At 44.3% G+C, this 12,153-nt stretch overlaps 1 pseudogene; it reads left to right on the top strand.

The window, feature by feature from the left end:
- The first annotated feature begins 232 nt into the window (after positions 1-232).
- Positions 233-12,153, top strand: part of LOC114898040 — a 43,670-nt pseudogene continuing 31,749 nt past the window's right edge.

Below are 12,153 nucleotides of genomic sequence, written 5' to 3' on the forward strand. Positions count from 1 at the left end.
CATCTGATGAGTGAGCAGACACATAGCCAGAAACCTAGCTGTGGGGACAGGGGGTGAATAAGAGAGTCCAAAAGTCCCCATAAGAATAGCAGAAGAAACTTCTCACATCTGGCCAAATCCTTGCTTTGGGGCAGGTGATTTATCTTCAGCTACAAGTCCACAGGGGCATTAGGAAGACCTGGGTAGCTGTCTGTCCCTCCATCCAGGAGCACTCTGCGTTATTTCTGAAACCATGGCCTTTGGCATTAAAGAAACTGTACACCCTCAAATGCTGTCTTTGGCAAATTTTTGTCAATCACGACACAATTCCATGGTGGCAACCACGGACGCCGACAGCAGCAGGCTGTTGCTCTATCTGCCCTTCCATCAGGCTAGTACCTCTTGCGAGACCAGAGATGCAGTTACACCTCCCGGTGTCACTGTAGAAGGAGCAAAAGAAGGTGTGTGTTGCGGGCGAAGGGGAATGCCAGGACGTTCTTTATAACTTTGTCAGGGCTCAGCCTGCAGGTATAAGAGGAAGAAACTTAAGATTGCTGTCTCTCTGTCATCTCTCACCTAATGAAAGCTTTAACAGAGCCTTATCACGCCCCCCACCCCCACCGCATGCTGCTCCCTGTAAGTGCTGAGGGCACAGAGCCTTCCCCCATCTTTGTCACCTGCCCAATAGGTGCCATTGGGGATGTCACCACAAGGCCAACTCTGCCTTCAGAACTTAATGCTTCAGACCAGTCCTTACTGGGTGAAGAAAGGGCAGCAAGCCAGGCCTCATCCCTTAATTACACAGAGCAGGCTGATAATCAAGGGGTAAATTGGATTGATGGCACTCTGTATTCTGATCAGGCACTAAATGCAACCAGTGAACGGTGAACTCTCTCTTCTGGCTGTGTTTTAACTCCACCAGTGGTAATCTGTAGCATTACGTATATAATCTAGGGGAAAAAAATAAACGCATCAAAGCCCGTCGACCAACAGCAACGACCACTAGAATGTTCAAACCCAGCACATTTAATTCGGAGTGTAAATGGCAAACGCCTTGTCAGTTGAAAAACAAAGAAGCAAATCGTCCGTGACCCAGCTCTGCACCTTTGAATTATGCCATTTGTTAAGTATACTCTGCATGCATAGAATTAATCCAATTTGGCTCCATGGAAAAGAAATCATTTCCCTTAATGGTGCAATATTAGAATTAACCAATTCGGTCCTTATTTCAGTCTCTCATTGCAGTCAGGCTGGATGAAGTCTCCCAGGAGCTCTCAGAAAGTTTTTGCAAAAGCACCGGGGTGGGGTGGGGCATGGGGGAGAAAAGGTTAGCTAAAAGGAAACACCCACATGGCTCCTGCTACATTTAAATTAGCTCGTGATCATGTACATTTCTTTTCCCTTTTGTGGTGTGAGTCCAGGTCTAGCTTTGCCATTATGTCCAGACACCTGATATAGGTTGTTTGGAAAATCAAGGCAAAAAGGAGCATTTATCTATTAGTCAGACAGGAGATTTATATTTAGATGACATTCTTAGTGGAGCTAATAACTCCATTCAGCAATCAGAGGCACACAATGGAAACACAGCCTTGCTGGGCCCAACGTCACTCCAGGTCAGGTTTTCCATGCTCATCCCCCTAAGTGAATCGCCCTGCCTGGATGGAAGAGAAAATCTGCTAGTTCCAGCTCCAGTGAAGAGTGAGCTGGGTTAACAGAGAACTAAACACTGCTTCCCAGGTTTACTTCCCTTTACAAATTCTGAGTCTCCCTTGCGTGTGTTTGAGGAATGAAGAAGTAATGAGAAACTGCTTTTGCTAGGAGAGGATTTCAATTTCATCTGCTTTCCTTGACTTGGGCTTCTGGAAGCTCTGCCATGGCTGCTGTGATTAGGTATTAATCTAAACTTCCCAGCAGGCTGGGGAGAACTTGTGTGCTTCAAATTGCCTTCCAGTGGCTCTCCGTAGATTACACAATAAAATCGCAAGCTCTTTGGCAAGGCTTTTCACCAGCCTGTTTTAACAGCCTTATCCAGTATCTAACTTGGTACTTGCACAGCCAGGAGAAGGTGACCCCTGTAGCTCAGTCAGTTGGTGGGAAGTAATCAAGTCCTCAGTGTCAACAGAGCTGCCTTACTGTCTCCAGGAATTACACAGCATCCTCCATCCCTGGTTTGTGGAATTCAGAGCCTCTGCCACTTTGATTCCTGACCCCACTGGTCACCTAGCTGTGTATTCCCAGCGTTACCTCTCAGGTTAGAGACAAAATCAGTTGCCCATCTTGGCTCTCAAGTCCTGTCCTCTCCCACCTCTGGTTTTACTCATCCTCCCTCGGTAATCCTCCCCGTCCCTGGTTTCTCTTTTGGCTTTGTCTTGTGTTACTGGGCTTGTTTCCCCCTCTGATACGTTAGTGGCCCCAGTGGATTCTGAACAGTATGACATCTTCTGTGAAGTTCTTCCATTCATTCAACAAACGTCTTCATGTGCCAGGCACAGTGCTAGGCAGTGGGGAGGCTCAGGGTGGAGGTCCAGATGTGAGATAACACACAGCCCCTGGGGAGACTGCAAGTTGCTCGGTACACCCGGGGTGCAGAAAGCAGGGAAAGCAGGACGATGTGGTTAAAAGTCGAGGGCCGGGAGTCACACTGCCCCTGTCTGAAGCCGATCCAGCTCCAATTAGAGTTGTTGAGAGGATCCAACGAGATGATCCCCATAACGCATTTGGCACTTTGCATATGCTCAGTAAATGTCAGTTCTCATCATTATCAAGTTCACGGATATTTTCACTATCATTTCAAGCACGGGGGCAGAACACACAGGAGGCACATACACATTAAGGAGTTAGGGCGACATCAGGGAGACACTGAGAGTCCATTGAAGGCGTCGAGCAGGGGTGGGATGGGGGATAACTATGATGGAAATTCAAAACAATCACTATGGTGGCAGCATGAAGAACAGATTGGAAATGGGCCAGACTGAGAGAGAGGGACAAGTTCAGGAGGCTGGGGCAGTGATTTCAGCAAGAGACAAGGAGAGGGCTTCCCTGGTGGTGCAGTGGTTGGGAGTCCGCCTGCCGATGCAGGGGACACGGGTTCGCGCCCCGGTCTGGGAAGATCCCACATGCCGCGGAGCGGCTGCTCCCGTGAGCCATGGCCGCTGAGCCTGCGCGTCCGGAGCCTGTGCTCGGCAACAGGAGAGGCCCGCGTACCGCAAAAAAAAGAAAAAAGAAAAAGAAGAGACAAGGGGAGTCTGAGCTCATGGTGGGGATGGACAGAGGCTGGTGGACTCTATAGGCACGAAGGAGACAGAATGTGGGCAGTGTAGGCACAGGGGCTAAGAGCACAGGCTCTGGGTTTGAACCCTGACCCTGCCATCCCTATTCTGTGTGAACTTGAGCAAGTAATTTGATCTTCTTATGCCTCCATGTTCCTATCTATGTCCTGAGAAGAATAAGGAATGTTATCAGCCTCACAGGGTTGATGTCAAAGTTAAGTTTGATATTGCATGCAATGCACTTAGGATGGTGTCAAACACTGAGAAAGCGCTCAACAAATGGTGTTTATCATTCTAAAAAATGACAAGGCTTGGTGACCCATTAGACAGGCCAGAGAGGAGGAGTCTAAGAAGACCCCAAGGGAGTAGCAGGTTGGGCAGACCAAGGGAATAGAAGGTATCAATGATCATTAAGGACCACCAGCCATCAGATGTAATATACACGTTCCCAAGTTGGGAAATAATTTTGTTTGGAGAAAAAAGTTCGGCCCAGCAGTTCCCAGAGATGTTAGGTGTACAAAAGCGGTTTTGTTAAATAAGGACACCAAGTTTCTTTAGATTTTTCTCTCAATCTCAGAGACTCAAGAATTCCACTCTGTCAACGACACCCAGGAAGGAAGGCAAGCCTCACACCTGCTCCTTCATCCGACGTCTAAGCTGCCAATCCGCGTGCCCTTGAAGCAGAGTATCGAGAAACTTTCAGCAGTTCTTGAAATAAAAGTAGTGTTGAGAAATCAGCCACAATATCAAAACTACAACACGGGATGCATTGCCATGACAACCCAACTCCGTTATTTTCAAATCCTATAGCAAAAATCTAGCCGGCAACAGAACTGAAAGGAAAGCTCTCTGCCTTTTATTCTCAGGAAGGAAGACTGCATGTCCTAAAATGTATCTTCTCATTTTTCTTGAAAATTAGACAAGGCCAAAGCGGCATCTTCCCCATGCATTTCCAGAACAAAGAAAACCATTCTCTCTGCCTACACGAGATAATGAATTACGTCAGTACTGGTCACCTGCAAAATCCTCACTGAGCATCCTTCATCTGGCCAGAACTAGCCACTCTGCAAGAATCGGCTCATGAAGCCTCATGATGAGGAAGGAAACAAATTATTTGTTCTGGGAATCCTCCCTGTACTACTGATCAATTCTTTCTTTGCATATAATTATATCAACATAGAACCTTATTGAAGTCCACTTACTGATATACACGTGGTATTTGGACATACCTCTTCAGGTGCCTCCAAACCAACCCTATGAAGTAAATGACTAATAATTACAAATAGATTATAAGCAAATAGTATTCAAGCCCTCCAATTAGGAGGGTTACAAGTTGGCACGCCAGGTAGCATGGAAAAGTCCTACAAATGGCTTTTCAACCAATTCCTGACATATCTATGAGGAAGGAAGCTATCACGTCTATTTTGAAGTCAGGAGAAAAAGCAGGCACAAAATAGATTAGAGGCTTGTATAAAGACATAAAGAAACCCGGGACCTTAAAATAAATATTCATTAACTGCCTACGGTGCAGCAGTTGCTGGGTCAAGAGGCAGAGCTGCTGGTTTAGAGGAGATCGTAAATTCAATTTTCCTGCATACATAAAACAGGTAGGTCCCCTTATACTTGTAAAACCTGCAAAGGCATTTTTTAGCATCCTGTCCTTAAATCTTTAGTAACTTGTGGTACCCTCATTCCTGCAATTCTTTACCCTGGTAATAAACACCCATCTGCCCAAGCTGGAGGAGAAGCAGTTACAACTCCAGGAAAATGGATAAACTGAGAGGTGTGTGCATGTGTGTGCACATGCCATGTAGATGTTGTTGGGTTTTTTTTTTTCTTACTTTCTATCCCAAAACAAACCTTTGTAAACTACAGATAGGAGCAACCTTTGACAAAGGAAATATTTGAAGATAAATATATTTGAAGATAAATATTTGAAGAAATATTTGAAGATAAATGTCTTTAGTGACTGTAAAAAGTCAAAAGGGGTCTCCACAAATCAATAGCAGAAATGATAAACCTGTTTTGCTCTTTAACAAAACCCCAATGATAAAGAAGGGGGTCATGTCCCAGCTCTAATCTAGGTGGGCTTTGGGCAAACTCTCCTCTCAATCCCCAGAGCCTAACACAGAGGCAAGCCTGTGCAAGAATGCAGCTGGTCAACATCCAGCTGGCTGGCTGGACGTGCAGGGGGAGGTGATTAGATGGTAGACAAATTGGAGCTCCAGGATCCACCAGGATATAACACATCATATCTAGGGCTACAACGTGAGTAGGTCTCCGGCACACCCAATCTGAAAAGCGCAATACTGGACCACTGGTAGAAGCCTGTGCATAGCCATCAACCTTCCCATAGCTCTACTTCCTGCCAGAATGAAGAAGTGTGAGTGGCATTCACCTATGTGCAGTTTCCCAGACACCAGTTTTTACCATAAATAAAGAGTTGGGCCCCAAAGCTTGGAGAAAGACACCAGTACATGCTAAAAAGCTGTGCAAAGAGAGTTTGGGGAAAGAGAAGCTGCTCCAATGAGATTAGCAAGGCACACACTAAGCTTGGCAGTACCCTTGGCAGTACCCATGCCCCTCCAGGGAGCGCAGATTCTAGGAACATAATCTCATTTGGAGGAACCAGCTTTCCCACCATCTCCACAAAGACAGGAAATAAAGACAGGCAAAAACTGGCTCATTTGGGGTCCAGTGGAACTCACTGGTGCGTTCAACGTTTCTCTGTAAGTACCTCTTGGGAACCATGGTTCCTGGAATGAGAACTCAAAATTGCCTAGTCATCACTAGCCTTAGAGAGAGATGATTGGTATTGGGAAAAAAAAGATTGAAAAAAGGGAGATATTCAACACAATTAGTTGCATTAGCAGCCACTGCTTTTCCTTCTAGTATTTTGGTTACATATTTTAGTTTTAAAAATCCAAATGGTTATAATTATAAGTTAACTATCTGACAAGACAGCTGACTGTAGACTCGTGAAAAGCAATTATTTTGACACTGATTCCTTTCTACATAGGAGCAGAGTATTGTAATTGCAGTTTGCTAGAAGCTATTGCAACCTTCTCTGATGGGCTCCCAATTTGGCTGGAGTTAATTAATGGGTGTTGGGGGGAGGGGAGGGTGAAGCCAGCATGCAGCTTAACATACAAATTAATTGACATGAAGTAAATTAATATGTTTAATTCAAATGTTATTAATTTACCGAACAGAGAGAAACAGGCACAGGGTTTGGGGAGCTACGGCATTAGCATCAGCTACAGAGGGATGTCACCGGGTTACCACGGCAACTGCCTCATTAGGCTTCCACGGGACGCCAGTGCATTGCATGGGGCTGAGGAGCAGTGGGCAGAGGATTCCAAACATCAAACGGGAAATCAGAAATACCAACTAGAACCAAGCAGTGCTTTGAGGATGGGATTCAGGGTAAGCTGTTTATCTGCAGGTGACCTGGGCTCCAGCCTGCAGACAAGAAAAGACAGCATTTGAAACCCAACACGCCATCCTTTAGATACGGTATTTGCCCTGGGAGAAGCAGGTGCACCATAGGATGTCAAGACATCCCCAGATGCCCCATCCTTGCTTGAGCCTCCCATTCTTTGCACATGCTGTTCCTTCTTCCTGGAATGCCCTTCCATTACTTCCTTTATCTACCTCACCTCCTATGCACTTCCTCCGGGAAGTGACAGTTGGCTGTCCCTTCACAAGCCCTACAGCACCTACTGTATCCTATCGGAGTAACTGTCACTCTGCAATGTCACTGTGAACTCCCTCCCCTCCACCCCCTGACTATGAGCTCCCTGACAGCAGGGCTGTGCTGCCCACCCTCCAACTGCTATTCTTGGACCAGTGGCCTTGGCATCTCCAGGAAGCTGGTTAGAAATGCAGGACCTCAGGCCCCACCTTAGACCTACTGAATCAGAATTTGCATTTTGACAAGATCCAAGCACATTAAAGGTGATGAAACACTGCTACATACCACTGCTTCCCTAGAGTGTGGCAAATGGCAGGCATTCAACAAATATTTTAAAATCAAGCCTTCCCTTTATATCTAAACTCTGCTCCTGCCTCAAGTAGCAGAGATGAATCCAGGAGAAGCAGCAGATGGACCATCATTTATTAATGTGGTCAAACAGGCTGGGTATCCATGCATGATGCTGAGAGGGGATTTGGAGCCTCCACTGCAGGGGCTTAAATCCTTGCCCTGTCACTCTATGGCCTCAGGAAAATTACTTAACTGCTTTGTGCCTCAATTTTGTCATCTCTAAAATGGGGATAATAGTTCATCCATTTAACTGTTACTTAAGTATCTGCTGTGCGCCATTCACTGCCCCAAACGCTTGGGAATCAACAGTGGCCAAGAAGACAAAAACCTCTACCTTCTTGCTTTGAGGATTAAGTGAAATTGTGAATATAAAGAACTTAGCCTGGGACGTGGAGAAGGTTTAATACTTTATCATTCTTATTCTCTAAAGCTCTTTAAATATCCTTTTCCTCCATACAAACACTTTTCCTTGCTTGCTCAAATAGAGTTTTATAGTCATAATTGTGGGCTGTCTTGCTGGCATAAGCTGAGGGTGAACTCAGCTGGGGGGAGAGCGTGAGAATGGAGATCACTCCTCCCATAGTATAGCTCCACACTCTTTGCACCCAGGTGAAGAGTATAACTAAAGGGTGATTTGTTTCTTTCATTTCTTCCTTTTTTTGCCTTCTTTCCTTCCTTCCTCCCTTCCTTTCCTTTCCTTTCTTCTTTTTTTGGAAATACAAGTAACCATAATGCAGAGGGTCCATTGGAGAGGTAAGATGAACCCAATTTTTAGAAGGATTTACAGCCATCCAGTATGGTAGCCATTGGTCATATATTAGCCATATGGGATATTTAAATTTAATATGATTAAATTTAAAATTCAGTTCCTCAGTCACACTAGCCACATTTCAAATGCTCGATGGCCATAGGTGGCTAGCAGCTACCATATTGAACAGTACAGATATAGAAATTTCCATCATCGCAGAAAGTTTTATCGGATAGCACTGGTCTATAGCTGTGTTTCTCCAACTTTAATGTGCCTATGAAAATCCCGAGATCCTGTTAACATGCAGATTCTGATTGAGTAGGTTTGCAGGGGAGCCCAGAATTTTGCATTTCTGCTCCTACGTGATTGCTGCACTCTGAATAGACAGGGTGAAGCCAGAGAGTCAGAAAGATCAGGAATTTCCAAATCTTACTGAGACAGGTCTGATCAGGGGTCCCTCACAGACTGTGACTTATTGGGCACTTGACCAGTGATCTTCTGTTGAGAAGTGGCGGAAACCAGGGTCTTCAGAGGAGCAGTAAGAATCTAATGATGACTGCTGAGTGAGATACATAATATTCATTTCTGGACCACCCCAATCTCTCCAAATTTAAATCCAGCCAATCTCTTCCCCTGTGGGCCAACTCACCAGTGGCCTGCTCTGCTCAGAATTCTGGAAGGAACTAAAGAAAATTTAGTGGAAGGACAGGGAAGTTATTCCAAATGATGTTAAACCTAAGACAAAGAAGATACGCTTTGATCTGACTTAATTTTCTTTTACTACGTCACCAAAATTCTCACTTGGGATATTTTCAAAGGTTATTATTTCCCTCTTTGGATCCTTGGCTTCAACCTCAGGTGTATATTTAATTATCTGGAAACACTGTTAAAAATATGCATTCCTCTGGGGGCTTCCCTGGTGGCGCAGTGGTTGACAGTCCGCCTGCCGATGCAGGGGACACGGGTTCGTGCCCCGGTCCGGGAAGATCCCACATGCCGCGGAGAGGCTGGGCCCGTGAGCCATGGCCGCTGAGCCTGCGCGTCCGGAGCCTGTGCTCCGCAACGGGAGAGGCCACAACAGTGAGAGGCCGCATACCGAAAAAAAAAAAAAAAGCATTCCTCTGGATAAAGAAGATGTGGTATATATACAATGGAATACTACTCAGCCATAAAAAAAGAAATAATGCCATTTGCAGCAACATGGATGGTTCTAGAGATTGTCATAACTTATTTACAAAACAGAAACAGGCTCATAGATACAGAAAACAAATTTATGGTTACCAAAGGGGAAGTGGGGGAGGGATAAATTAGGAGTTTGAGATTAGCAGATACAAACTACTATATATAAAATGGATAAACAACACGGTCCTACTGTATAGCACAGGGAACTGTATTCAATACCTTGTAATAAACCACAATGGAAAAGAATATGAAAAAGTATATATATATAAAGAATATGAAAATGTATATATATAAATCAATATATATCTGAATCACTTTGCTGTACACCAGAAACTAATACAACATTGTAAATCAACTATACTTCAATTTAAAAAAAAGTCACGTGCAAAAAAATTTTTTTAATGCTTTCCTTGTTGCCACTCCCAGTGATTGATTTACTTGATCAGGAGGAGAGCCCAGGAATCTGTGTTTTTAAGCACTATCCAGGTTATTCCAATGGGCAGCCAGGGTGGAGATCCCCAACTTTGAATGGCCAGCTTCTTCATACAAATGAACTGCTCCCTCCCCTGGGTATATCCCACACCTTCACTCCATGCTCTGCTACCCTCCACACTGACAGCCTGGGGTCTAACTTGCTTTGAGCTTCATGCCTGCTCCAGGAAAGCCCTCCAGTATTCACCTTCCAGTTCTGTGCACCCTGACACCTGGTGAAAACACCTTCCCCCATCCCTGCCCCTGCCAGGTAATCACTGTCACAGGGAGAAGGACTGAATACATCCCTTGATTTTTCTAAATTAATGAAACAGACATGATACAAACTGGATTATTTTTAAAAGAAATAAATTGTCAATATCTTGACCACAGCCAAGGAATCTGCCGGGTTTTTTTCTGTTTCTTCTTAGTTCTTATGCATGAATACATGGGACCTTTCAAATACTTTTGATATTTTGAAAGTTTTCTATTAGCAATATCTCCCATGATGCTACATAGTTTTCATGGCCACCACTTTAAATGTCTGTGTAAACTTTCACTGAAATGATTTAATCATAATTTATTTCCATGTTGTTGTGTGTTTGGGTTGCCTCTCATTTGTCACTGTCGATAAACAAAGCTGCAGTGAAAGTCTTTCTGCATCGAACTTTTTCTGGGCCATGGGCTTTAAGTTTCTCTCTTGTCAGCCCATGTGAATTTCCAGCTTCAGTCATGCCACGCTTTCTCTCTGTCACCTGATCTATATCTCTAACATGACAAGCCAAAGCAGAATTTCCACTGATGTTTTTCAGTGGGCTGCTCTAGGCATTCGGGTGGAATGATGCTGTACTGTATGAGATTTCCCTATATTCTGTAGGAAGTTTGGCATCCCTGTCTCATCCATGAGGTATCAATCATGTCCCTCAGTTACTATGACAACCCAAAGCCCCCCAGCGGCCTGAGAAGCCAGGGTTTGTTGACCTCTGCACATTGCCCATTGGTTTGTCTTGATTTATCAGACCCTGATCAGAGTCCCTTAGGGGAGAATCTCAACAGAAGAGGCTTTAAGAGTCAGCCACACATACAGGATCAGCTCTAATCCCTACCCAGGCAGGCACCCTCATCCTCAACTCACCTGCCTCTCTTCACAACATCTTTGAGTTTGGCTTCTTGGCCACGCCATTCTACCCATACTTGCTTACTGAGAAGACCCTTTTCTTTTTACCTTTCCTTAATTTTCCCTCCACTAACATCTCCTGCATCTTCTCTTATGAACTCCACATGCAGGACACTTTCCAGCCAGTATTCACACAAGAGACGCAGCACAGCCTGTGGGTTAAGATCACAAACTCAGAGCCAGACCCTTGGGTTTGAATCCCTCCTGGGCCACTTTCTAGTTTGTCACCCTAGGCCAGGAGGGTATTTGAGGCCCAGGGAGACACATTTCCTCATCTGTAAGATGGAATGATGATATTAATAAAAACCTCATGGGATTTGGTTGACGAGTCTTCTGCTTAGAAGTCATCAAGTTACCTCACGGTGGAAATGGGATGTAAACCCTAGGCAATTACAAGCAAAACATCAGTATGTTTCCGCCAAACCAGCCCACCTCTCTTTCAAGAACATCTGGAAAGCTTTATTATTTTACACTGTCATTAACTACCTAAACCATTTGGAAGAAGAACATGCAAGAATGGAAATGGTACAATCTTGGGAAATGTAAAGAGAACAGCTCTATGTTTACACTATCAGTAAGGAGTGCTTGAAGCCTTTGGTCTTTAGCTACAAATACAATAATATAGAAATGCTATATTGCATGACATTTGAAATCCGCAGTGTGTTTGTCTGTTGCTTTAAATAAAAGAAAGAGTGCTATAATCCACTCTGCTATTTTCGAGACCTGTACTCTGCATAGGTCAGAGACTTCTTAATAATCAAGATTGCTATCATTCATTCTGTCCTTGCAATTCTCTTATAATTGTAGCCTTCGGGCTAACATTTATACAAAGCTTACAATGGATTTGCAAAGGTGAAGTTATCGAAAAAGATTTTAAGCCACTCAGATTAGATATAAACACCATGACTGAATTTAATGAACTGGAGAAAAAGAAAAGTCAATTTTTGTCACGTATAAAGAAAAGGCTAGAAAGAATGTGCTTTCACACAAGACGCACACACACACACACACACCAAGATCCTAGTCATTAAGCAGTCTCACCTACCCCCACCATCACTCAACAAGATACGAAATCAATTGTCATTCTCTCTCTATTTACCAGGTGCAGCATGGGAGGTCTGGCTGACACTGATCCTTATCCAACACAGAACAGACAAGCGCATTGCACCTGAGGAATCTTTACCCAAAAAAAAGCATGTTTATTCACATCCCATTTCCTCTTGGAGAATATCAACCCCAGAGAAAACCATCTCCAGTTTGCATCTCATGCTTGCAAATACTT

The sequence above is a fragment of the Monodon monoceros genome, unplaced genomic scaffold, assembly GCF_005190385.1.
Source record: "Monodon monoceros isolate NGI ecotype Baffin Bay Population unplaced genomic scaffold, NGI_Narwhal_1 Super_Scaffold_18, whole genome shotgun sequence".
NCBI lineage: Eukaryota > Metazoa > Chordata > Mammalia > Artiodactyla > Monodontidae > Monodon > Monodon monoceros.